The sequence below is a fragment of the Nerophis ophidion genome, linkage group LG18, assembly GCF_033978795.1.
Source record: "Nerophis ophidion isolate RoL-2023_Sa linkage group LG18, RoL_Noph_v1.0, whole genome shotgun sequence".
Lineage (NCBI taxonomy): Eukaryota > Metazoa > Chordata > Actinopteri > Syngnathiformes > Syngnathidae > Nerophis > Nerophis ophidion.
In genome coordinates this window covers 8,989,984-9,012,996 of record NC_084628.1, presented here as the reverse complement: position 1 = coordinate 9,012,996, position 23,013 = coordinate 8,989,984, and the positions used below count along the sequence as shown (strand labels likewise).

Genomic DNA, 23,013 nt, shown 5'->3' with positions numbered 1-23,013 from the left:
CTGTTCCATATCTGTTATATCTGGCTGCTGGTTGACTTTACAAAAGTCATTCATCATCATCTCTTCACTGCAAGAAGACACAGGGATGTGTTTCTTTGAGATTTGCGATACAGAGGAGCAAGCTGTCAAAGGACCAGTGCCGGGTGAATGCTGACTGAGCACTCGTGTAGCCTTACGTAACCTTGCGTCCTTGAGGAAATGATTCAGTTGACTGCAATGTCTGCGCGTTTCACCCATGACATGTTCTTACCTGTAGCACCTGCTACCTTCGTTTTAGCTACATCTTGTGATTTTTGATTGTGTCGATGTTGTGTTTAAACATCCATCCATCCATCATCCTCCGCTTATCCGAGGTCGGGTCGCGGGGGCAGCAGCCTAAGCAGGGAAGCCCAGTCTTCCCTATCTCCAGCCACTTCGTCTAGCTCTTCCCGGGGGATCCCGAGGCGTTCCCAGGCCAGCCAGGAGACATAGTCTTCCCAACATGTCCTGGGTCTTCCCCGTGGCCTCCTACCAGCTGGACGTGCCCTAAACACATCCCTAGGGAGGCGTTCGGGTGGCATCCTGACCAGATGCCCGAACCACCTCATCTGGCTCCTCTCGATGTGGAGGAGCAGCGGCTTTACGTTGAGCTCCTCCCGGATGGCAGAGCTTCTCACCCTATCTCTAAGGGAGAGCCCCGCCACCCGGCGGAGGAAACTCATTTCGGCCGCTTGTACCCGTGATCTTATCCTTTCGGTCATGGCCCAAAGCTCATGACCATAGGTGAGGATGGGAACGTAGATCGACCGGTAAATTGAGAGCTTTGCCTTCCGGCTCAGCTCCTTCTTCACCACAACGGATCGATACAACGTCCGCATTACTGAAGACGCCGCCCCGATCCGCCTGTCGATCTCACGATCCACTCTTCCCTCACTCGTGAACAAGACTCCTAGGTACTTGAACTCCTCCACTTGGGGCAGGGTCTCCTCCCCTCTTTAAACATGCCACATTATTGTATGTTTCAACAATTTAGGATGTGTGTGGATTTTGTCAAAAATGTAGACGTTTTAAAGGCCTACTGAAACCCACTACTACCGACCACGCAGTCTGATAGTTTATATATCAAAGATGAAATTTTAACATTGCAACACATGCCAATACGGCCGGTTTAGTTTACTAAATTACAATTTTAAATTTCCCGCGTTTGTTGAAAATGTCGCAGATGTTGATGCGTGTTTGTGACATCTCGGGTTGTAGCGGACATATTAGCCCAGCACCACACACGGCTAAAAGTCGTCTCTATTCATCGCATAATTACACAGTAATTTGGACATCGGTGTTGCTGAATCTTTTGCAATTTCTTCAATTAATAGTGGAGACTATAAATAATAATGCTGTTGGTGGAAAGCGGTGGATTGCAGCTGCCTTTAGCACCGAAACACAAACTTTGTTTGTTGTGAAGCTTTAACACAGAGCAGTCAAGCGAACATGTTTCTCTACATCAACCAGCAAGTTTTTGGATGGGATAACTGTGATATTAAGTCGGCTCTTACCGGAGACATCAGTGGATTATACCTCCTCCTACTGCAAGCTCAAAAAGGCAGCTGTGATCTTGGCTCCTCGGCTTCTCTCAGAGACACTGGCGTTCACCGCAGCCATCCGACTTTCAGGTATGATTTTACAATCTCACTAAAACACTATTAAAACAATAAGCAGATAAGGGATCCTCCAGAATTATCCTAGTAAATGTGTCTAATTACATCTGAAATGGTCCCACTGCCGCCTCCTGGAGCTTCACTTTAACTTTCCTCACTGCCCTGCGTTGAGGTGGCGACTTGTCCAGGGTGTACCCCGCCTTCCGCCCGATTGTAGCTGAGATAGGCACCAGCGACCCCAAAAGGGAATAAGCGGTAGAAAAAGGATGGATGGATGGATCCACGAAACTTTCATCTTCGCTCAAATTAATAGGGAAATTGTGGCTTTCCCGGTCCGAAAAGCTCTTGCTGCAGGAGGCTATGATTATAAACAATGTGAGGATGTGAGGAGGCCTACAAACGGTGACGTCACGCGCACATCGTCTGCTACTTCCGTTAAAGGCAAGGCTTTTTTATTAGCGACCAAAAGTTGCGAACTTTATCGTCGATGTTCTCTACTAAATCCTTTCAGCAAAAATACGGCAATATCGCGAAATGATCAAGTATGACACATAGAATGGACCTGCTATCCCCGTTTTGAATAAGAAAATCTCTTTTCGGTAGGCCTTTAAATATGCGTTGGTAAGCCACACTGGAAACATGTCATTTTGTGAATCTGTAGCTTCAATGTTCGTAAGCTTTGTTTGTCTCTGACAGCGTGCGTGCTCTGGTGCACTTTATTCACTTTTTACAGCAATATAATAAAACAGTCGATCCAGGAACTAAACCAATCCCAGCAAAAGATGCACTACTTCTGATGCTGGCTGTCCTGAGTCAGGACCTGGGGGTGGACCCCTCGCCTGTGGAACGGTTGGGAACATCTCTGCGCCGCTGACCCATCTCCGCCAGGGACGGTCTTCGCTGGCCCCAGCATGGACTGGACTCTCACTATTATGTTAGATCCACTTTGGACTGGACTTTCACCATATTATGTTGGACCCACTTGACGTCCATTGCATCTTGTCTCCCCTCGAGGGCGGGGGTCACCCACATCTGCGGTCCTCTCCAAGGTTTCTCATAGTCATCCACATTGAAGTCCCACTGGGTAGGGAATTTTTCCTTGCCCTTTTGTGGGCTCTGAACAGAGGATGTTGTTGTGGCTTGTGCAGCCATTTGAGGCACGATTGATTGATTGATTGATACCTCACAACTTTGTCCAATACCTGCAACTTTCCCCCGCATTTTGGCTAATTCGTGTCATTTTTTTCCTGGCGAGGACTCTCCGACACACCGACTTCAGGGTCGTTCCAGTTTAAATTTCCGACTCGGAACTTTGAATTTTTAACTTTCCAGTCCAACTGCAACGCACCAGAAATTACTATTGAAGATGAACAATTTTTTTTTTTTTTCAATTGTTAAGTACAGTTAACATGGAGAATATAAAACTTATAAGACAAGTAAAACATCTATACAGTATTTGTTTCCTAATTTGTGTTGCAATTAGGGCTTCTTTTAATATCTCAATGTTTTTATCCCATTTCTCGATATTTTGCCTTAGCCTTGAATGAACATTTGATGCATAAAATCACAGCAGTATGATGATTCTATGTGTCTACATTAAAACATTCTTGTTCATACTGCATTAATATAAGCTCATTTTAAACTTTCATGCAGTGAGGGAAATCACAACTAAGTCAATTGATCAAAACTGTATTTATCATCATGTCATTTCAAAACAGAGAGTGCAAGATTATCAGAGACATTTTAAAACAAGCTATTAATGCACTCGTGCATGATGTCACTGAAATGACATATCAAAACAACACTAAATTAAAGTGCACTTTTTATTTTGAACACCACTACAATAGTTTAAAACAAATAAAGTGCACTTTTGTGCATGATTTTGTGGGCGTGTGGCGCCGATAAGAGATGTTGACATCAATCAATCAATCAATCAATGTTTATTTATATAGCCCCAAATCACAAATGTCTCAAAGGACTGCACAAATCATTACGACTACAACATCCTCGGAAGAACCCACAAAAGGGCAAGGAAAACTCACACCCAGTGGGCAGGGAGAATTCACATTCAGTGGGACGCCAGTGACAATGCTGACTATGAGAAACCTTGGAGAGGACCTCAGATGTGGGCAACCCCCCCACCCCCCTCTAGGGGACCGAAAGCAATGGATGTCGAGCGGGTCTAACATGATACTGTGAAAGTTCAATCCATAGTGGCTCCAAGACAGCAGTGAGAGTCCCGTCCACAGGAAACCATCTCAAGCGGATCAGCAGCGTAGAGATGTCCCCAACCGATACAGGCGAGCGGTCCATCCTGGGTCCCGACGAGCGGTCCATCCTGGGTCTCGACTCTGGACAGTCAGTACTTCATCCATACATGCGGAGTAAGCGCTCTTCATTCTCTAGCAGGTGACTTTTCAAATGATGCTACATATTAGCAGTAATGCTACTTTTTGTAGCAACGCTTTAGCACCACACTGGACAAATTATGGTTGTCTGGTCGACATATTCCCACTTGAAGCCAAACCACCGCCAGACGATGGACCCCCTGCTGTTTTCTTGGGTATTAATTATTCCTTAATTTGTTGCCAGATTCGCACCTTCTTTCTCTCGTATTACCACTTGCACGGCTGCGCTCGCATTACAGCTAACATTACCCATGCGGCTACCTCTCTGCTCCGCGAGGGTGTACACGTATGTGACGTATAAGAAGGTGCGCTTGCTGTCTGTGAGAAGGAGAGACAAGAAAGAGTGTAGAAAGAGCCTGTAGTGTAATGCCCGCAGCTTAAAGCAACTGTGTGAGAATGTATACTCGAATATCACGATAAAGTCATTTTCTATATCGCACAGTGACAAACTCGCGATATATTAAGTATATCGATATATATCGCCCAGTCCTAGTTGCAATCATGTGCCTTTTGAGGTCAACGTTACAAGGAACACTTAATACCATTGATAGTAAATTTCTAAAACCGCCAGTTAATTCAAGGTTATTGTACAAAAATAAGCCTCAAAACATTGCAACTTTTGCCGCAACTTTCTGAAAAAGATGCCACGAATTCACGCTTTTTAGGTTGCAGCTATCACAAAAAATCCTGGAGGGACTGAATACTGTAGATGCCACGTATCATATGCAACACAGTAACATCAAAGAGTGGGGGCGTTAGCAAGACTAGCATAGTTGTGTGAGCTACAGTGCCAACATTTCACATTTTTAATAGAAACATCATGCATTCCAGCCTCCACGTCTGTAGCTAACTGATAGAAAGTTGGCAGACCTTCGAGCTTTAAGGTTTCCGTTCATACATCAATGTGTTTGGATGAGAAAACAAGTAAGGAAGATGATATATGTGTCTCACGTTTGTTGCACATAAACAGGCGTCAGTGACATATTCCTGTCAGAACATCATTAAAATGTCAAATTTGCTTCACAGGGGACCTTTACAGTTTTAAAACCGATACAAAAAACTGCTGACTCTGCAGTGTGAAAGTGTTTTGTGGTGGCTTGCCTCGTGGGGAAGATTGATGACAGCAGTTAGTCAGGATTGGATGTATCGAACTAAGGATATTTATGATTGCACTTGAAGATCTATGGAACATGTTTCTCCGCTTGATATATTGCTTTTCCAGAATCGTCCTGTGGCCTTGCTAACATTCATTTGCTGTGGACGCCATTGTGATGTGATAATCACCTTGCTGTCTTCTGAAGAGACACACAAGCACACATTAAGGATTTGTGTTGTACATTTTAGGTCTTGCAGAGATTACGTTATTAGAATCCCCGTGATGATGATGCACAGGACCTGTCGGGATATAACGCAGCAATCGATGTGAGCGTGAGGGGGAAACAAATATTTTCTCAAAATATCCTCCTGACTACCAGCCAGTGTCCTCTGCAGCAGGGTTCTTCTTTGCTTTCCAGCCCAGTGACCACCAAACTGATGAACAGGTGGAGCGGGGACCCCTTACTTATACAAACCCTGTTTCCATATGAGTTTGGAAATTGTGTTAGATGTAAATACAAACAGAATACAATGATTTGAAAATCCTTTTTAACCCATATTCAATTGAATGCACTACAAATACTTTTTTTTATGAAGCCACGCTGTTGTAACATGTGCTGAATGTGGCTTGGCATTGTCTTGCTGATATAAGCAGGGGCGTCCATGAAAAAGACGGCGCTTAGATGGCAGCATATGTTGTTCCAAAACCTGTATGTACCTTACAGCATTAATGGTGCCTTCACAGATGTGAGTTACCCATACCTTTGGCACTAATGCACCCCCATACCATCACAGATGCTGACTTATGAACTTTGAGTTGATAACAGTCTGGATGGTTCGCTTCCCCTTTGGTCCGGATGACACAATGTTGAATATTTGCAAGAACAATTTAAAATGTGGACTCGTCAGACCACAGAAGACTTTTCCACTTTGCATCAGTCCATCTTAGATGATCTCGGGCGCAGAGAAGCCGGCGGCCTTTCTGGATGTTGTTGATAAATTGCTTTTGCTTTGCATAGTAGAGCTTTAACTTGCACTTACAGATGTAGCGACCAACTGTCATTAGTAACAGTGGTTTTCTGAAGTGTTCCTGAGCCCATGTGGTGATATCCTTTTAGAGATTGATTTCGGTTTTTTATACAGTGCTGTCTGAGGGATCTAAGGTCACGGTCATTCAATGTTGGTTTCCGGTCATGCCGCTTACGTGGAGTGATTTCTCCAGATTCTCTGAACCTTTTGATGACACTATGGACCGTAGATGTTGAAATCTCTAAATTTCTTGCAATTGCACTTTTTGAAATGTTATTCTTAAACTGTTTGACTATTTGCTCACGCAGTTGTGGACAAAGGGGTGTACCTGGCCCCATCCTTTCTTGTGAAAGACTGATCATTTTTTGGGAAGCTGTTTTTATACCTAATAATGTCACCCACCTGTTCCCAATTAGCCTGCACACCTGTGGGATGTTCAAAATAAGTGTTTGATGAGCATTCCTCAACTTTATCAGTATTTATTGCCACCTTTCCCAACTTCTTTGTCATGTGTTGCTGGCATCAAATTCTAAAGTTAATGATTATTTGCACACAAACCTTTTTTTTATCAGTTTGAACATCAAATATGTTGTCTTTGTAGCATATTCAACTGAATATGGGTTGAAAATAATTTGCAAATCATTGTATTCCGTTTATATTTACATCTAACATAATTCCCCAACTCATATGGAAACGGGGTTTGTAGATCTGGTAAAAATGTTTTTAAGTTAAACTGGTCCTTGTCATGATCCATGGTCCGGATCATGTTTTGTTTAGTTATGTTCTGTTAGTCTTGGACTCCTTTGGTTCCGGTTTGTGCACCTCCTGAGTTTAGTTACTATGGTTACTTATGATTTTCACCTGCCTCTGTTGTTTGGGACACACCTACTATTTAAGTCTGCCTTTGTTGATCACTCGTTCTGGCTTCATTGTTTGCGTCACACCTTTGCAAAGTAAGTTTTGTCCATGCTCTAGTCCTGGGCAACTATTTTGACTTGCGGGGGGCAAATTTAGAGAAATAAATGTGTCCGTGCGCCGGTATATCTATTTTTAGGAACACTAATACAAAACCACACAATAATGTTTGATTGAATGCTAAAAACATACCGCCTTAAAAAACGGAATCGAATTTTAAATATCAATCAATCAATGTTTATATATATATATATAGCCATAAATCACGTGTCTCAAAAGGTTGCACAAGCCACAACGACATCCGCAGTACAGAGCCCACATAAGGGCAAGGAAAAACTCACCCCAGTGGGACGTCAGTGACAATGATTATGAGAAACCTTGGAAAGGACAGCATTAGCGGGCAACCCCCCACCTCCAGCGGAGACCGAAAGCAATGGATGTCGAGCGTGTATAACCTGATATTGTGAAAGTCCTGTCCATAGTGGATCCAACATAACAGTGAGAGTCTATTGCTAGCTGACAACTGCCACGCTATTGGCAAACTAATCACTAGTTGACAATTGGTCCGCTAATCCCCAACTGACAACTGTGCATTAATCGTTAGCAGACAACTGGCGCATTAAGCAGTAGCTGGCAGCAAGCTCGCTAATTCTCACTGAAAACGTGTGCGCCCATTGCTAGCCAACTAATGGTGTACTCATCGCTACATTGAACAATTGAGCTCTGCTGTAAACATTTGTATTTTGGAGGGGTGTTGTAACGGTACGTGTATTTGTATTGAACCGTTTAGGTACGGGGGTTTCGGTTCGGTGGTGTATCGAACATATTAATTAGCCGCCTATGCTAAAGTCTTAACAAACTGCTCCGCTCCGTTCTGCCTCTGTGTGTGTCTGTCTGTATACAGCACTCAGCATTGTCCCACCCACACAACCGTCTGATTGGTTACACGCAAAGCGGTAACGGCCAATCAGCAGTGCGTATTCAGAGTGATAAGAGACAATCAGCAGTGTGTATTCAGAGCGCGTGTGTTACGACAGCAAAGCCCTGTCTGTCTGTTATTTATCTTTACCTTTTTCTGTGTTGATTGTGCTGTGTTGAAGCAGCAAAAAAGGACATGGTGTTAAATGAAGAGTTTCTGTCTGTGATAGTTGATATAATAATATAAGTGCATCATTAAGCCTACATGAACTCCATGGTGTTCAGGGATGAAGAGTCTCTCCTATACACGGGTTTCCGATGATGTCACAACCCCTTGTCCGCCATTGTGTGTGTCAAAACAAACACTCGTAACCAAGGACGCCTCCGTTGTTATTTTTGTGAGAAATGGGTCACACGTGTCGTTTACGGCTGTGTAAACCGCGCCAATTCAGGACAAAGAACAACAAAGTACTACGATATCCCTAAGGTCATAGTAAAACAGGGAAAAGAAACCGAGCAACTGTCGGCAGAAAGGTGCAACCTGTGGCTAGCTATGGTTACTTATGATTTTCACCTGCCTCTGTTGTTTGGGACACACCTACTATTTAAGTCTGCCTTTGTTGATCACTCGTTCTGGCTTCATTGTTTGCGTCACACCTTTGCAAAGTAAGTTTTGTCCATGCTCTAGTCCTGGGCAACTAATCAATCGAGTGGGATCTACCCCTGATCCAGCAAAACGACAATATAAAGTTTGCTTTGATCATTTTGTAACAGGTACTTTGAATTATGTTGCTCTCTGTATCGATGATACAAATGTGTCATGGTTAAAATGGATATCAACTACTGTGCCTGTGCTTGTACTTAATAACGCTTGACGTCTGACGTTGTTGTTGCACAAATATAACCTTCTATAAATAATATAGGCAATCTCCGCTTATTTTTGGACGATTTTTTAAAAAATTTGACTGAATTAAATCAAGATACCCTAAAACTTCCATATCCCAGCAGTTGCATAGTTAGAATCATATAGTTCTGAAAATACTTTAGTGTACTTTTTATCAAGTGCTTCTGGACGATTGTCTTTTGCATATCCTGGAATCAGAGAAAGTAAGACAGGCTTAATTTTTCGTTTGGATTTTAATTCTCTGTACAAATCTGACATTTCATCTTGTGTCCACTTCTGTACCTCCGGTAGTTTCCTCTGTTTTAATGGTGCCGGTGTATCTCCAGATACGATTGCCTTGTCTAGCTTTCTCTTCATTGTCTTGGCGGATGTGAAGTTAATGTCCTGTATGGTCTTGTACCCAACTTTCTTGATTGCACATGGAAGTGGCCAGTAAGATTTTTCCTGTGTGACTGTCGTGTTGTCCCGCATCTTGACGCTCGCTTCAATGGCAAACAACAATGCAGAAACATGTGATCATATTTCGCCAATTCCTGCCATACACGTACAGTGTCCTGATAAAACACGACCCGTCTTCTCTGATATGACCCATGGCACCTAACACGGATCAGTTGATCTCTGAGAGTGACGAACACGAGCGATGAGCACACATTTATCTTCCATTGTAGCTAGTTTAATTTCCTGTACCCATCCACACACAAAGTCAATCAATCAATCAATCAATCAATGTTTATTTATATAGCCCCAAATCACAAATGTCTCAAAGGACTGCACAAATCATTACGACTACAACATCCTCGGAAGAACCCACAAAAGGGCAAGGAAAACTCACACCCAGTGGGCAGGGAGAATTCACATCCAGTGGGACGCCAGTGACAATGCTGACTATGAGAAACCTTGGAGAGGACCTCAGATGTGGGCACCCCCCCCCCTCTAGGGGACCGAAAGCAATGGATGTCGAGCGGGTCTAACATGATACTGTGAAAGTTCAATCCATAGTGGCTCCAACACAGCCGCGAGAGTTCAGTTCAAAGCGGATCCAAGACAGCAGCGAGAGTCCCGTCCACAGGAGACCATCTCAAGCGGAGGCGGATCAGCAGCGTAGAGATGTCCCCAATCGATACAGGCGAGCGGTCCATCCTGGGTCCCGACGAGCGGTCCATCCTGGGTCTCGACTCTGGACAGCCAGTACTTCATCCATGGTCATCGGACCGGACCCCCTCCACAAGGAGAAAGAAAAGAAGCGGCAGATCAACTGGTCTAAAAAGGAGGTCTATTTAAAGGCTAGAGTATACAGATGAGTTTTAAGGTGAGACTTAAATGCTTCTACTGAGATAGCATCTCGAACTGTTACCGGGAGGGCATTCCAGAGTACTGGAGCCCGAACGGAAAACGCTCTATAGCCCGCAGACTTTTTTTGGGCTCTAGGAATCACTAATAAGCCGGAGTCTTTTGAACGCAGTAATTGTACGCTTCGAGCGACTTGTAGCCCTTGAGCTCATCCAGAGTGTAGGCACTAACATTGTTCACCAAATAGTTGACGATGTCGGGGTAAGTTATATCAGGATAACATTTGAAGTCCGCAGTCCATTCGTGCTTTCCCATCTCATACGGATCTTTATCGCCAATATCCTTCAATTTCTGTAAAAACCTGGCTTTGCAAACCCCATCTAGCGTTTGTCTGTAGGGAACTTTTACGACTTCTTTCAAATTTCCCGAAGTGGACGTCATTGCTGCTGCAAAAGTGTGGAAAAATAGTTCGAAAACTGCTGCAGACGAGTAAACAAAGTTTTGACACACAAGATGGCGGCTGGGTAATCGCCGCTAGCGAAAACCTATGTATTGCTATTGTACTATTTTTTCAGCTATAGTTACATGAATCATTAGTAATGTAGCAGCCTATTTTTGAATGGCAGGGTCCCTGCTATCACATGTTGATACAAATATAACATTTACATAATAAAAATCAACGACAAGCTTCCCAAATGCTGTGATAAATTATGCATGATGAGTTGACTTGAAACTGTTTAATGTTGCACTCTTTATATGTTGAAGAGATAAAGGTTTGTCATTTTATTGTATCTGAGCAACAACTTGAGGCAGTTTAATGTTGATTAACGTGGGCAGAATTATTATAGTGTTCCCAATCTTAAAAAGATAAAGCTATTGTTTACAAATTTGGTAAATAAATAACCAAAACATTTATATTTTGTTGTTTTCTTACTGTACCGAAAATTTACCGAACCGAATATTTTTTTTACAAAAAGTGTGACTATGACAAAATGAATATACCATAAACTGCAAAGGACTTGTTCTCAGGGGGATATACTTGACAACACTGTCAACTACTAAATTGAACAGCTGCAAAATATGCCTTATAAACACCGTCAATTGAGAAGTAAACATTTTAAAGACGCTCTGTCCTCTCTTAGTCGGTACTGAACAGACTTTTAGCAGCTCTGATGTAATAACTGTCAAAGCTGGTTGTCGGCGAGGCTTATCGCTCATGTGTCACTAATCAACTCTCTCACACTCACTGTCCGATACTGCCAAGCCCCCATAGTGCTTTTTTTTTTTTTTCCTTCATTTGTTCTCTTTTTCAACTCTGAACAAGCTCTTGAGAACATTGGTCAGATCACGCATCGAGCTGGAAGATGATTTTTGGCATCTTGTACAATTTTTCTTACATCACATAATCATCTCTTGCTGTTATGTCATGGCCAAGATGATGTCATTGTGTAAGCTCTTCACATCTATTCATTGTTCCTGTCAAAGGCACTATCTGTGAGTCATGTTTAAGTTATCCACGTGCACCTTTTATTAGGCTGGCCCTGACATTTACTGTATGTAAGAGATTTGGTCCAACAGGAGGGCTTTCAAAGTATCTCCCTTTAGACAAGTATAATAGAATTGGGGCTCCTCTATACCCTGAAAATATTATATATATTAGTTTATATTTTGAATTTTTTTGTCCTAACCTCAGACAGGTTACTTTCACACCATAGGGCAGGGGTGGGGAACCTACGGCTCTCGAGCCAGATGTGGCTCTTTTGATGACCGCATCTGGTTCTCAGATTGTGACGTTTCGCTGGCATCGTGGTGAAGTTGCGTGCTCTCGTGGATGCAAGCGGAATGGAACACAGCGGAAAGGTAGGAATGAAGATTTATTTATATACTAAAGAACAAACTAAGAACAAAAAGACTTGCACAATGGCACTATATAAAAAACCAACAGAACTAGCATGTGAGCTTGAAGGAACAAAAGACCCTAGCATGTGAGCTAGGGAAACAAACAAACAAAATAGCATGGAAGCTAATTGAGTACAAAAGGGTATTACCACAACTGGGAAAGCGACGTCACCTGTTGCATGGAAAGCGAACTACACTGCGAGGACGAATGAACAAAAAGGGCAGGCTCAAGTAGGGACAGAAAATTAGGAAGCAGGTGTGCGACGACAAACAAGAGACAGGTGACACTAAATGCGTAACTAGGCAACAGAAACAAAACAGGAAGTGCCACCAGGAACTAAGGACGTCAAATACTAAACAGGGTGATGGCCATGTGCAACCCGAGGGTCCCTGCTTCAATCCCCCCCTAGTACCAACCTCGTCACGTCATTTGTGTCCTGAGCAAGACACTTCACCCTTGCTCCTGATGGTGCTGGTTGGCGCCTTGCGTGGCAGCTCCCTCCGTCAGTGTGTGAATGTGGAAGTAGTGTCAAAGCGCTTTGAGTACTTTGAAGGCAGAAAAGCGCTATACAAGTACAACCCATTTATCATTTATTTATTTAACACAACAGAACAAAACCAGAACATGCCATGATCCAAGTAGTGGATCATGACACAGATAAATCTTAGCTGACGTTGCTTAACACGATAAATAATAATAATTCCGCTGGTAATCAGTGTTAAAAATAACGTTCAAAATATAAAACATTCTCATGCATTTTAATCCATCCATTCGTTTCTATCGCACTTGTTCAAGAAGTCGCATTAATGGTCAAAATAATTGTATTTATTATTGGTTACCTTCAGAATAACCATGTTATCAAAAAGAATAAGAGATGCACGCATTTAGTTGTTTTAATCAGGGAAAGTCCAAATAAAAGAGCGTGGGACGACACTGTACATGTCTACGCGTTTCTCCTCTTTGAGCTAAATTGAATCCAGTCTCTGTTTAATTCCTTGCTTCTTGTCTGTTTAATAGATGTCATCAGTGTTTGAACCTGACAGTTGTATTCAGTGTTAAAAATATTATTTGGCTCTCACGGAAATCCATTCTAAAATATTTGGCTTTCATGGCTCTCTCAGCCAAAAAGGTTCCCGACCCCTGCCATAGGGACTAAAAATCTATTCAATTTACCTTGAAATGTATCTGAGGTTGGCTTATCACAGAGGTGTGCAAAGTGTGACCCTCAGAACATTCTAAAAATGCATTTAAACAAAAAGCCAACAACTTTTTTTTTTTTATGTGCAAAAGCTGTAAATGTAACAAGGAAAAGTTAATATGTCACCTGTTTAACTAGAAGTTAACATGCAGGCTGTTGCTTTTTTGAATCCACAGTGAAATGTATTTTATTCCATTCTGCACCAAGAAACACTACCAATTTAACATGTTACATGCTATTAGGTAAACTTCTAGATAACAAATATTGTTTTACAAACAATGTTTAATAGACTGTACTGCAAACAACTACAGTAGTTCTATGAAGTAATGCAATAATAATGTACAGAATTGACCTTGGAGAGCAGACTTCTAAGGCAACTCTCCGTCAACCACACCACCAGCAGCTTCTGATTAGTATGTTTAGCTCCCTTGTTATGGCGTTATTATAGCCTTTGACTCCTTTTGCTAGACTAGCAGTGCTTGTGCTGCTTCGCCAGGAGAGCTACACATACTTTTCTAGGATTTCTTTCTTTAATTCTTTAACTCCTCTGCTTTTTTTTCTTAGTACTGTCTTTCACACTCAGTTTCTTCAGACCAATTGTTGGAAAATCAAAGTCTTGCTAGCTAATGTTAGCGAATCAGACATTGAAAGTGTTCGTCGGATCTTGTGGTTTTCAGTGTGACGTTCACTACGCCAACTAATGATGGGGAGGTTCGTAACCCGAATTTTTGCACGCAACCTAAAGCATAACATTTAACCGACAGACCGCTCGTATTCCAAAAATCTTATGAGGTGGGGAAGGCTAAACCTTTTCTAAACTGTAACCTAAACTGTTTCGGGGGCCACATTTCCAGAATGATAAGGACCAAGTGGCGCAACGTTTCCATTCGCTTATGGTCTTATTTTGTATATTCCAGAGAACCAGGGTCATCCACAGTAGAAATTTTATTTTTGTCAGCCTTACAGGAGCGCTCTTCTGTTTTTAAGGACCCTTGAAATAAAGCCAGTCAAAGATCACTTCTATGTCAGCACTCCAGTGTTTTTAGGAATCTGCTCCATTGGGTTCTTTTTTTTAAGCTAAACTCGCAGCCCATCAATTTAATTGCCAGGTTGACAAAAAAGAGAGGACCTAAAATGGAACCTTGGGTAACATCACTAGTATGACTATAGACATTGAACAAATGACAACTGACTGCATCTCAAGTAAACAAGTATACAAATCACTTTATAAAAACATTTGTACTTGACAAAAAGGAAAGGACTTAAAGGGGTTCCATAAGGATTGATTGATTGATTGGAACTTATATTAGCAGATTGCACAGTTCAGTACATATTCCGTACAATTGACCATTAAATGGTAACACCCGAATACGTTTTTCAACTTGTTTAAGTCGGGCTCCACGTTAATCAATTCATGGTATAACCCACTTATGGACCCTAGTGATCTCTGTTTGTTTAACAGCAAACAGTCCAAATAGATGTCTCATCCTCAACCTACTCTGTACCAAAGTGAAATGGGTTCTTCCTCAGACAATAACTACAAATGTGCATTGTACTTTTTGCTTAAACCAAAAACAAAACAAAAAAAACCCACAAAATCTTTATATATCCTCCTAGCACAGGGGTAGTGAACCTATGGCCCGAGAGCCAGATGTGGCTCTTTTGATGACTGCATCTGGCTCTCAGGTAAATCTTACCAGGGGTGTCAAACTCAAATACAGAGTGGGCCAAAGTTCTAAACTGAACAAAGTCGCGGGCCAAAGTTGAACAACTTAACCTTTTAATAGGGACCCAAACAAGTTTTGCATTGAATATTGAACAAACAAGGCTTGTATAACTTTATAGTGACATGCAAACTCGAGTTTTGTTGGTAGCGGGGGGTGTATATTGTAGCGTCCCGGAAGAGTTAGTGCAGCAAGAGGTTCTGGGTATTTGTTCTGTTGTGTTTATGTTGTGTTACGGTGCGGATGTTCTCCCGAAATGTGTTTGTCATTCTTGTTTGGTGTGGGTTCACAGTGTGGTGTAACAGTGTTAACGTTGTTTATACGGCCACCCTCAGTGTGACCTGTATGGCTGTTGACCAAGTATGCGTTGCATTTACGTGTGTGTGTGGAGAAGCCGCATATTTTACGTGACTGGACCGGCACGCTGTTGTATGGAGGAAAAGCGGACGTGATGACAGGTTGTAGAGGATGCTAAAAGCAGTAACTTTAAGGCACGCCCCCAATATTGTTGTCCGGTTGGAAATTCGGGAGAATGGCTGCGCCGGGAGATTTCGGGGGTGGGGGGGCACTGAAATTCGGGATTCTCCTGGAAAAATCAGGAGGGTTGGCAAGTATGAGAATTAGCGTTGAATGCAATGATACAGCAGCACCGCCACTGTATAATACCGGCGGGCCAGCTCTAATGTTAATTTATTATTGCCTCAAGGGCCAAATGAAATTACACGGCGGGCCAAATTTGAGTTTGACACCCATGTTTTACACGATAAGTAATGCACAATTTTGCTGGTAATCAAAGTGTTAAAAATAACGTTCAAAATATAAAATATTGTCATGTTTTTAATCCATCCATTTATCCATTTTCTACTGCACCTGTTCAAGAAGTCGCATTATTGGTAAGAAGTATTTTATTTATTATTGGTTAGGTTCAGAATAAAAATGTTAAAAAAAATAATAGGAGACTTATTGTACTTTACAAATGTTGTTATTGATTAAAAATGCATGCATTTAGATGTATTCAGTGTTAAAAAATATGATATGGCTCTCACGGAAATACATTTTAAAATATTTGGCTTTCATGGCTCTCTCAGCCAAAAAGTTTCCCGATCCCTGTCCTAGCATAATGAAGAAAGCCCTGAAAAGAAAAGGCAAGCGGTAGAAAATGGATGAATGGATGGGGTCATATTATAATTAAAAAAAATAATTCCTAAATCTAAATTTCTTACATTTTAAATCTTTATATGTCTTCCTAGCTTAAAGAGGAAAGCCTTTAAAAGAAAAGGACAAGCGGTAGAAAATGGATGAATGGATGGGGTCATATCATGACGGAAAAAAACTCTTACATTTACATCTTTGTGTTTTTCAACCACTGTGTCGCGGCACACTGGTGTGCTGTGAGATACAGTCTGGTGTGCCATGGGAGATTATCTAATTTCATTTATTTGGGTTAAAAATATGTTTTGCAAACCAGTAATTATAGTCTGCAAGTGATGTGTTGTTGTTGAGTGTCTGTGCTGTCTAAAGCTTGGCAGAGTAACCATCTAATACTCTTCCATATCAGTAGGTGGCAGCCGGTAGGTAATTGCTTTGTAGATGCCAGAAACAGAGGGAGGTAGGGTGCAGGTAAAAAGGTTTCCAATGCTTAAACCCAAAATAAACAAAAATGTGAGTGCCCTTAAGAAAAGGCATTGGAGCTTAGGGAAGGCTACGCTGAAAACTGATGGCTACAAAGTAAACAAAAACAGAATGCTGGACGACAGCAAAGACTTACTGTGGAGCAAAAACGGCGTCCACAATGTACATCCGAATTGAAATAATATTGATCGCTAAAACAAAGCAGATGGGGGGAAATATCGCTCGAAAGAATACCTGAAACTGCGACAGGAAAATACCAAAAAAGAGAAAAAGCCACCAAAATAGGAGCGCAAGACAAGAAATAAAACACTACACACAGGAAAGCAGCAAAAAAGTCAAAATAAGTCAGGGTGTGATTTGACAGGTGGTGACAGTACACCTACTTTGAGACAAGAGCTATAGTGATGCATGCTTGGTTATGGTTTGAAGTCATATTCAATAATTGCGACAACGACTTTTTAATGTCATTTTTTAATGAATTCTGCTGGTGGTGTGCCTCCGCATTTTTTCACCGCCAAAAATGTGCATTCGCTCAAAAAAGGTTGATAAACACTGGTCTGCATAACATGTAATGGTGGTTGTTTGGTCTAAATTTAGCATTAATGTTTTTACAAACCATCTTCAAGCCACTTTTCTGACCACCTCTTCAGGATGCTCAATTTTGTGGGTTGTCTAATTTGCATGGCTCCACTTTGACTGCGTCTTCTCCCAGTCAGCCATATAGTAGTTTTTAGCACTCCCATATGGAGTCTACTGAGACATATAGTTTAGAACTATCCGCTACTTAGTATTAGAAATGGCAACAGCGGAGGAGGATGCGTGTGCATGTACGAGCCAGTTTGCCTCACTACAAGAGGATGAAGAAAAATAAGGAGCTTATTGACTACAATGTTTGACTACAACAACAGAGTCGTGCAAATCTTTGAGTAAATTTTTACCATACATGTGTTTAGGCTTGGTCAAAAATGGGACTCCGATGCAGAGTACGGAACAATCTGGCAGGCTTTTATTTTGAAAGTTTCTTTTCACCTCTCGGTCAGGGAAAATCAACATAGGCTATAACCTGACTAGTCGGCGAAAGAAGGTTCCACAAAAGGAACAACTGAAAATCACTCCGAAAGGAGGAAACACAAAAAACAATAACAAACTAAACTTGGCGCAGGATATAATCTCTGAAATTTATCATAAACAAAAAAACGCTCCAAAAGGAGGAAAAAACAATGGCTTAAAAACTTCTACACTGTATCTTACCTTATATAAAAAAAGGTTTCACTCAAAAAGTTGAGAAAAAGGAAGAACTGTAGGACGGCGTGGCGCGGTGGAAGAGTGGCCGTGCGCAACCCGAGGGTCCCTGGTTCAAATCCCACCTAGTACCAACCTCGTCACGTCCGTTGTGTCCTGAGCAAGACACTTCACCCTTGCTCCTGATGGGTGCTGGTTGGCGCCTTGCATGGCAGCTCCCTCCGGTATAGCCCGGTTGGTAGAGTGGCCGTGCCAGCAACTTGAGGGTTGCAGGTTCGATTCCCGCCTCCACCATCCTAGTCACTGCCGTTGTGTCCTTGGGCAAGACACTTTACCCACCTGCTCCCAGTGCCACCCACACTGGTTTAAATGTAACTTAGATATTGGGTTTCACTATGTAAAAAGCGCTTTGAGTCACTAGAGAAAAGCGCTATATAAATATAATTCACTTCACTCCCTCCATCAGTGTGTGAATGTGTGTGTGAATGGGTAAATGTGGAAGTAGTGTCAAAGCGCTTTGACTACCTTGAAGGTAGAAAAGCGCTATTCAAGTACAACCCATTTATCATTTATAAAAAACTGAAAACGCACCACTTCGGCTGCAAAACTAAATAACCAAAATCACTCTGCTGAGGAGGAGAAAAAGAAAACTCAAAATATCAAGAAGGGAATTCAGGATCAAGATTTTCAAAGAAGAGACGAGGCAAGGCTTGGACAGGATGCTAGAGGCACGAGCAAATGAGACAATCTGACACAGAACAAAGGGAGGCGTGGGCTTATAAGACACATGCGGGTAATGGGGAACAGGTGGAAACAATCAGGGATCAGGGATGACGTCAGAGTGATGACACAAAAAGAAGGGCAAGTGACCTGAAACGAGAGGAGAGTTACTTTTCAAACTAAAACATGCAATTCACAAGACAGAAAAAAACAAGACAAGAGATCCCTCAACATGAGACGTCACAATTGGGTAAAAACGTCACAAATTGGCCAAATTCCAAACGGCTTATTTGGAGGAACTATGATGGAAGGCAATATTGTTTTATAAATATCTTTGCCATGCGTCAATGATTTGATTTCAAATTTTCAGGACTTACGCAGATCCCAAATCCACAAAAACAGGTACCAGTAGGGAGCAAAAGTTGGTTTTGCTGTAGAATATCAAGCATCAAAGTGAATGCAGTCATAAGATATTATTTTAATTGACAAATGGGATGACATTCTTTTAAACAGGTATAAACTTGTCATTTTCCCACTTGCTTAATGAATTGTTTTGTTTGAAACGCCTCAATAGAAAATTGTGATTGGCACTTTTGCTTTTGTCGTGACACTTTTTTGTCTTCCAAGGAAAATGCTGAAACGTTTCCTCCTCTTTTTCCTCACTGCAATTTTTTTGATCACAGGAAGCGAAGCAGCAGAAAATGAGATGACAGGCGCTGTCTAAGGGTTTTATTTTTTTTCTGTGTAGCGTCTCTAAATTCAACCACTGCTTGATTTCCTGCAGAAATAATCGGGATCTTCCTGTGGTGCAAACGCAATGAGATTTATTATATTTATTATTTATTTCAGGCAAATACTGACTCCAATCCAAGCATTTTTTTTTTTTTTTTTATTCGTTGGAAGTTATTTCCTCAAACCAATCCCGAGAGTGTGATGGTTCATACCTGTCTGAACAATCGCAAGTTTGTTGTTTTGTAGCCATGCCAACAAAATTGTTGAGTTGTCAAAGTGTAGAAGAACAAAATAACTTTTTTTTAAAATACATTACGCCCTCTTGTCTCTGATACTTTTTGAATAATTTTTATTCTGATAAATTCAATTCAGTTTTTTTAGATAAGTGGCTAAACAGATAATATTCATACAGTTTATGTAAGTCGTTCTGTTTGTGTAGGCTTTTTTTTACTCCTGGACGGCTTCACACAAATCCCGTTAGTGTTTGCCAAAACATGCACTCCAACTGTGTTGCTTGTACTTTTACTTTTGTAAGAAATACAACACTTGGTGGTGGTGCTATTGAACCCCATAAATCAAATTTAAATTGAAATGCCTTTGCACACTGAGCAAACTTTGCAGGGTTTAGCCGGATTGCCACAAAATTCGGCATCCACGTTTTATGGGACTGAAAAGCATTTGTCAGCTTGATTGGTTGTAATATATGGTCTCTCACAAAAGCACTTTAATAAACGGAATCAATTTTAAGGATACTTAAACTTATTTGTACTTTCATAGGCACTGACTGACAAACCAAGTAACACCGGGTATTGATTCTTGTAAAATTAAACACTGCCTTCTTTCGATGCCTTTGTTGCACCTGATGTCACGTCCGATTGCTGACTCAGCCAACTCAAACAGTACCAGTATTAATTCCCAGGACAGTCAGTCGCTGACCTACTTATCTCTATTGCTGCGGCGGCTTGTGACCACCCAGTACCAGGTGATGTCAATCAATCAATCAATCAATGTTTATTTATATAGCCCTAAATCACAAGTGTCTCAAAGGGCTGCACAAACCACTACGACATCCTTGGAAGAACCCACATAAGGGCAAGGAAAACTCACACCCAGTGGGACGTCTGTGACAATGATGACTATGAGTACACCCCCCCACCCCCTCCCCTCTAGGGGACCGAAAGCAATGGATGTCGAGAGGGTTTAACATGATACTGTGAAAGTTCAATCCATAGTGGATCCAACACAGCCACGAGAGTTCAGTTCAAAGCGGATCCAAGACAGCAGCGCGAGTCCCGTCCACAGGAAACCATCCCAAGCGGAGTCGGATCAGCAGCGTAGAGATGTCCCCAACCGATACACAGGCGAGTGGTCCATCCTAGGTCCAAACTCTGGACAGCCAGTGCTTCATCCATGGCCATCGGACCGGACCTCCCTGTGCGTCGTCGTTTTCTCCAAGTACCGTATTTTTCGGACTGTAAGTCACAATTTTTTCATAGTTTGGCCAAGGGTGCGACTTATACTCAGGAGCGACTTATGTGTGAAATTATTTACACATTACCGTGAAATATCAAATAATATTATTTAGCTTATTCACGTAAGAGACTAGACGTATAAGATTTCATGGGATTTAGCGATTAGGAGTGACAGATTGTTTGGTAAACGTATAGCGTGTTCTATATGTTATAGTTATTTCAATGACTCTTACTATAATATGTTACGTTAACATACCAGGCACCTTCTCAGTTGGTTATTTATGCCTCATATAACGTACACTTATTCAGCCTGTTGTTCACTATTCTTTATTTATTTTAAATTGCCTTTCAAATGTCTATTCTTAGGGTGTTGGATTTTATCAAATTAATTTCCCCCAAAAATGCGACCTATATATGTTTTTTTCCTGCTTTATTATGCATTTTCGGCAGGTGCGACTTATACTCCGAAAAATACGGTATTTATTTTTGTACCAATCGATGAGCACATAGGTTGATGACGTAGTTGACATTTTCCGGGAGTGCCTCGACATCGAAACTTTAAGTTCTGTATGAAAACGGCGAAAAAATCCATCCATCCATCCATTTTCTTCCGCTTGTCCCAAAAAAATCGACACACACAATTTTATATCACAAGATTGTAAAGAAATATACACGAATATAAGTTAATATCACCTTACTTATATGTACTAGTGTTTGTTTAATGGTCTGTCTTTAAAATCCTGAAATATAAAGGCAGTCTGTAAATTCCATCATAGTTGAATGTCCTTTCGAGGCAGCAGCCATGATGCTTGCTGCCGTCATTCGGTTATACGCTTGACACCACTATGGTCCGATAGTATCATACTATAATGCGCATTTTTTCGCTGTAAATGGCATTTTATGATGTTTTTATTAAGTAAATAGATTTCCTTTTCAGAAAACCCTCTGTTGAAAACCCCATTTGAAAATTCCAGGAAATATAGATGTCAAAAGTTATTTTTATAGTAATTGTAACATTGCTACTGAACATAATTAAATAATTAGAAATTATACAATCTCAAGTTAAATGTTTTCCATTAAGTGGTTTTCTTTTGGTTACTTTAATACATTTACTTTTTATTTCATGCATTCAATGCATTTATGATAACAGCTTCCTTAATTTTTGGCCTATCACAGTGTTTCAAATTCCATTGGAAACATTTTTACTAGGTCTTTTTCAAATATATTTTGCATTTGAAAGTTTTGTCAAGTACCTGTCCCAGGTATCGGTTATAGGCACGATATCGGCTCAAATGTGAATGGTACCCTTCACTAATCAAAAGCAATTTTCCAGAATGCCAGAGGAAGTCAGTTTTTTTTAGGGAATGTATTCGTTAAATGTGGTTCACCACAACAATAAAAAACGGATACAAAAATAAATTAGATTTACGAATTAATCGAAAAAAATAATTGATAGATTTATCGATTTTAAGTAATGATCATTTGGTGCAGCGCTCCTGGAGATAACGTTTGTTATAAAATGGCACCATATGAATAAGATTGAACACTGATTTGTTGGCACAGGTGTAAAAATGTTACTTTATACTTTAGGACTCTCACTATTATGTTAGAGCCACTATGGACTAAACTTTCACAATATTATGTTAGACCCACTCGACATCCATTACATCCGGTCTCCTCTAGAGGGCCGGGGATCACCCACATTTGCGGTCCTCTCCAAGGTTTCTCATAGTCATTCTCATAGATGTCCCACTGGGTTGTGAGTTTTTCCTTGCCCTTATGTGGGCGCTGAACCGCGGATGTCGTTGTGGCTTGTGCAGCCCTTTGAGACACTTGTGATTTAGGGTTATATAAATAAACATTGATTAACTGATGACTTGTTTGTAGGCCTGGACCACAGTAAGTCAATAAATCGAACAATAAATGAAAATTCAATCGATAACTTTGCCGGCATCCATAATTTGCAACGTTAGTTTTCTTTGTCTCTCGTTTTACACCGAGAGAAAGAAGTCTAACGCTGTGCATCGCTCTCGGCACCTGAGCACGTTTATTTAACAGTAGAATAAACTGAACGCGGCATCACTTGCTTACACACACAGGATTCACGGACATTGCTTCCGTACTCGCGACTCGCTCGTGAGAAGTTTAGCAAAGTAAGAAGAATTAAGAGGAAAAAATATTGATTACAAAGCCAAATGCT

At 41.2% G+C, this 23,013-nt stretch overlaps 1 protein-coding gene across 12 annotated transcripts in view; it reads left to right on the top strand.

Moving 5' to 3' along the window:
* Positions 1-23,013, top strand: part of gdpd5b (glycerophosphodiester phosphodiesterase domain containing 5b) — a 121,729-nt gene that overhangs the window by 17,333 nt on the left and 81,383 nt on the right. The window contains exon 2 of one of the 12 annotated variants that reach the window (XR_009802725.1): positions 11,909-12,053. The exons of the other annotated variants lie outside the window; for them this stretch is intronic. The gene's annotated coding sequence lies outside the window, so the exon portion shown is untranslated. The remainder of the gene's footprint in view (positions 1-11,908; positions 12,054-23,013) is intronic. 12 annotated transcript variants of the gene reach the window in all.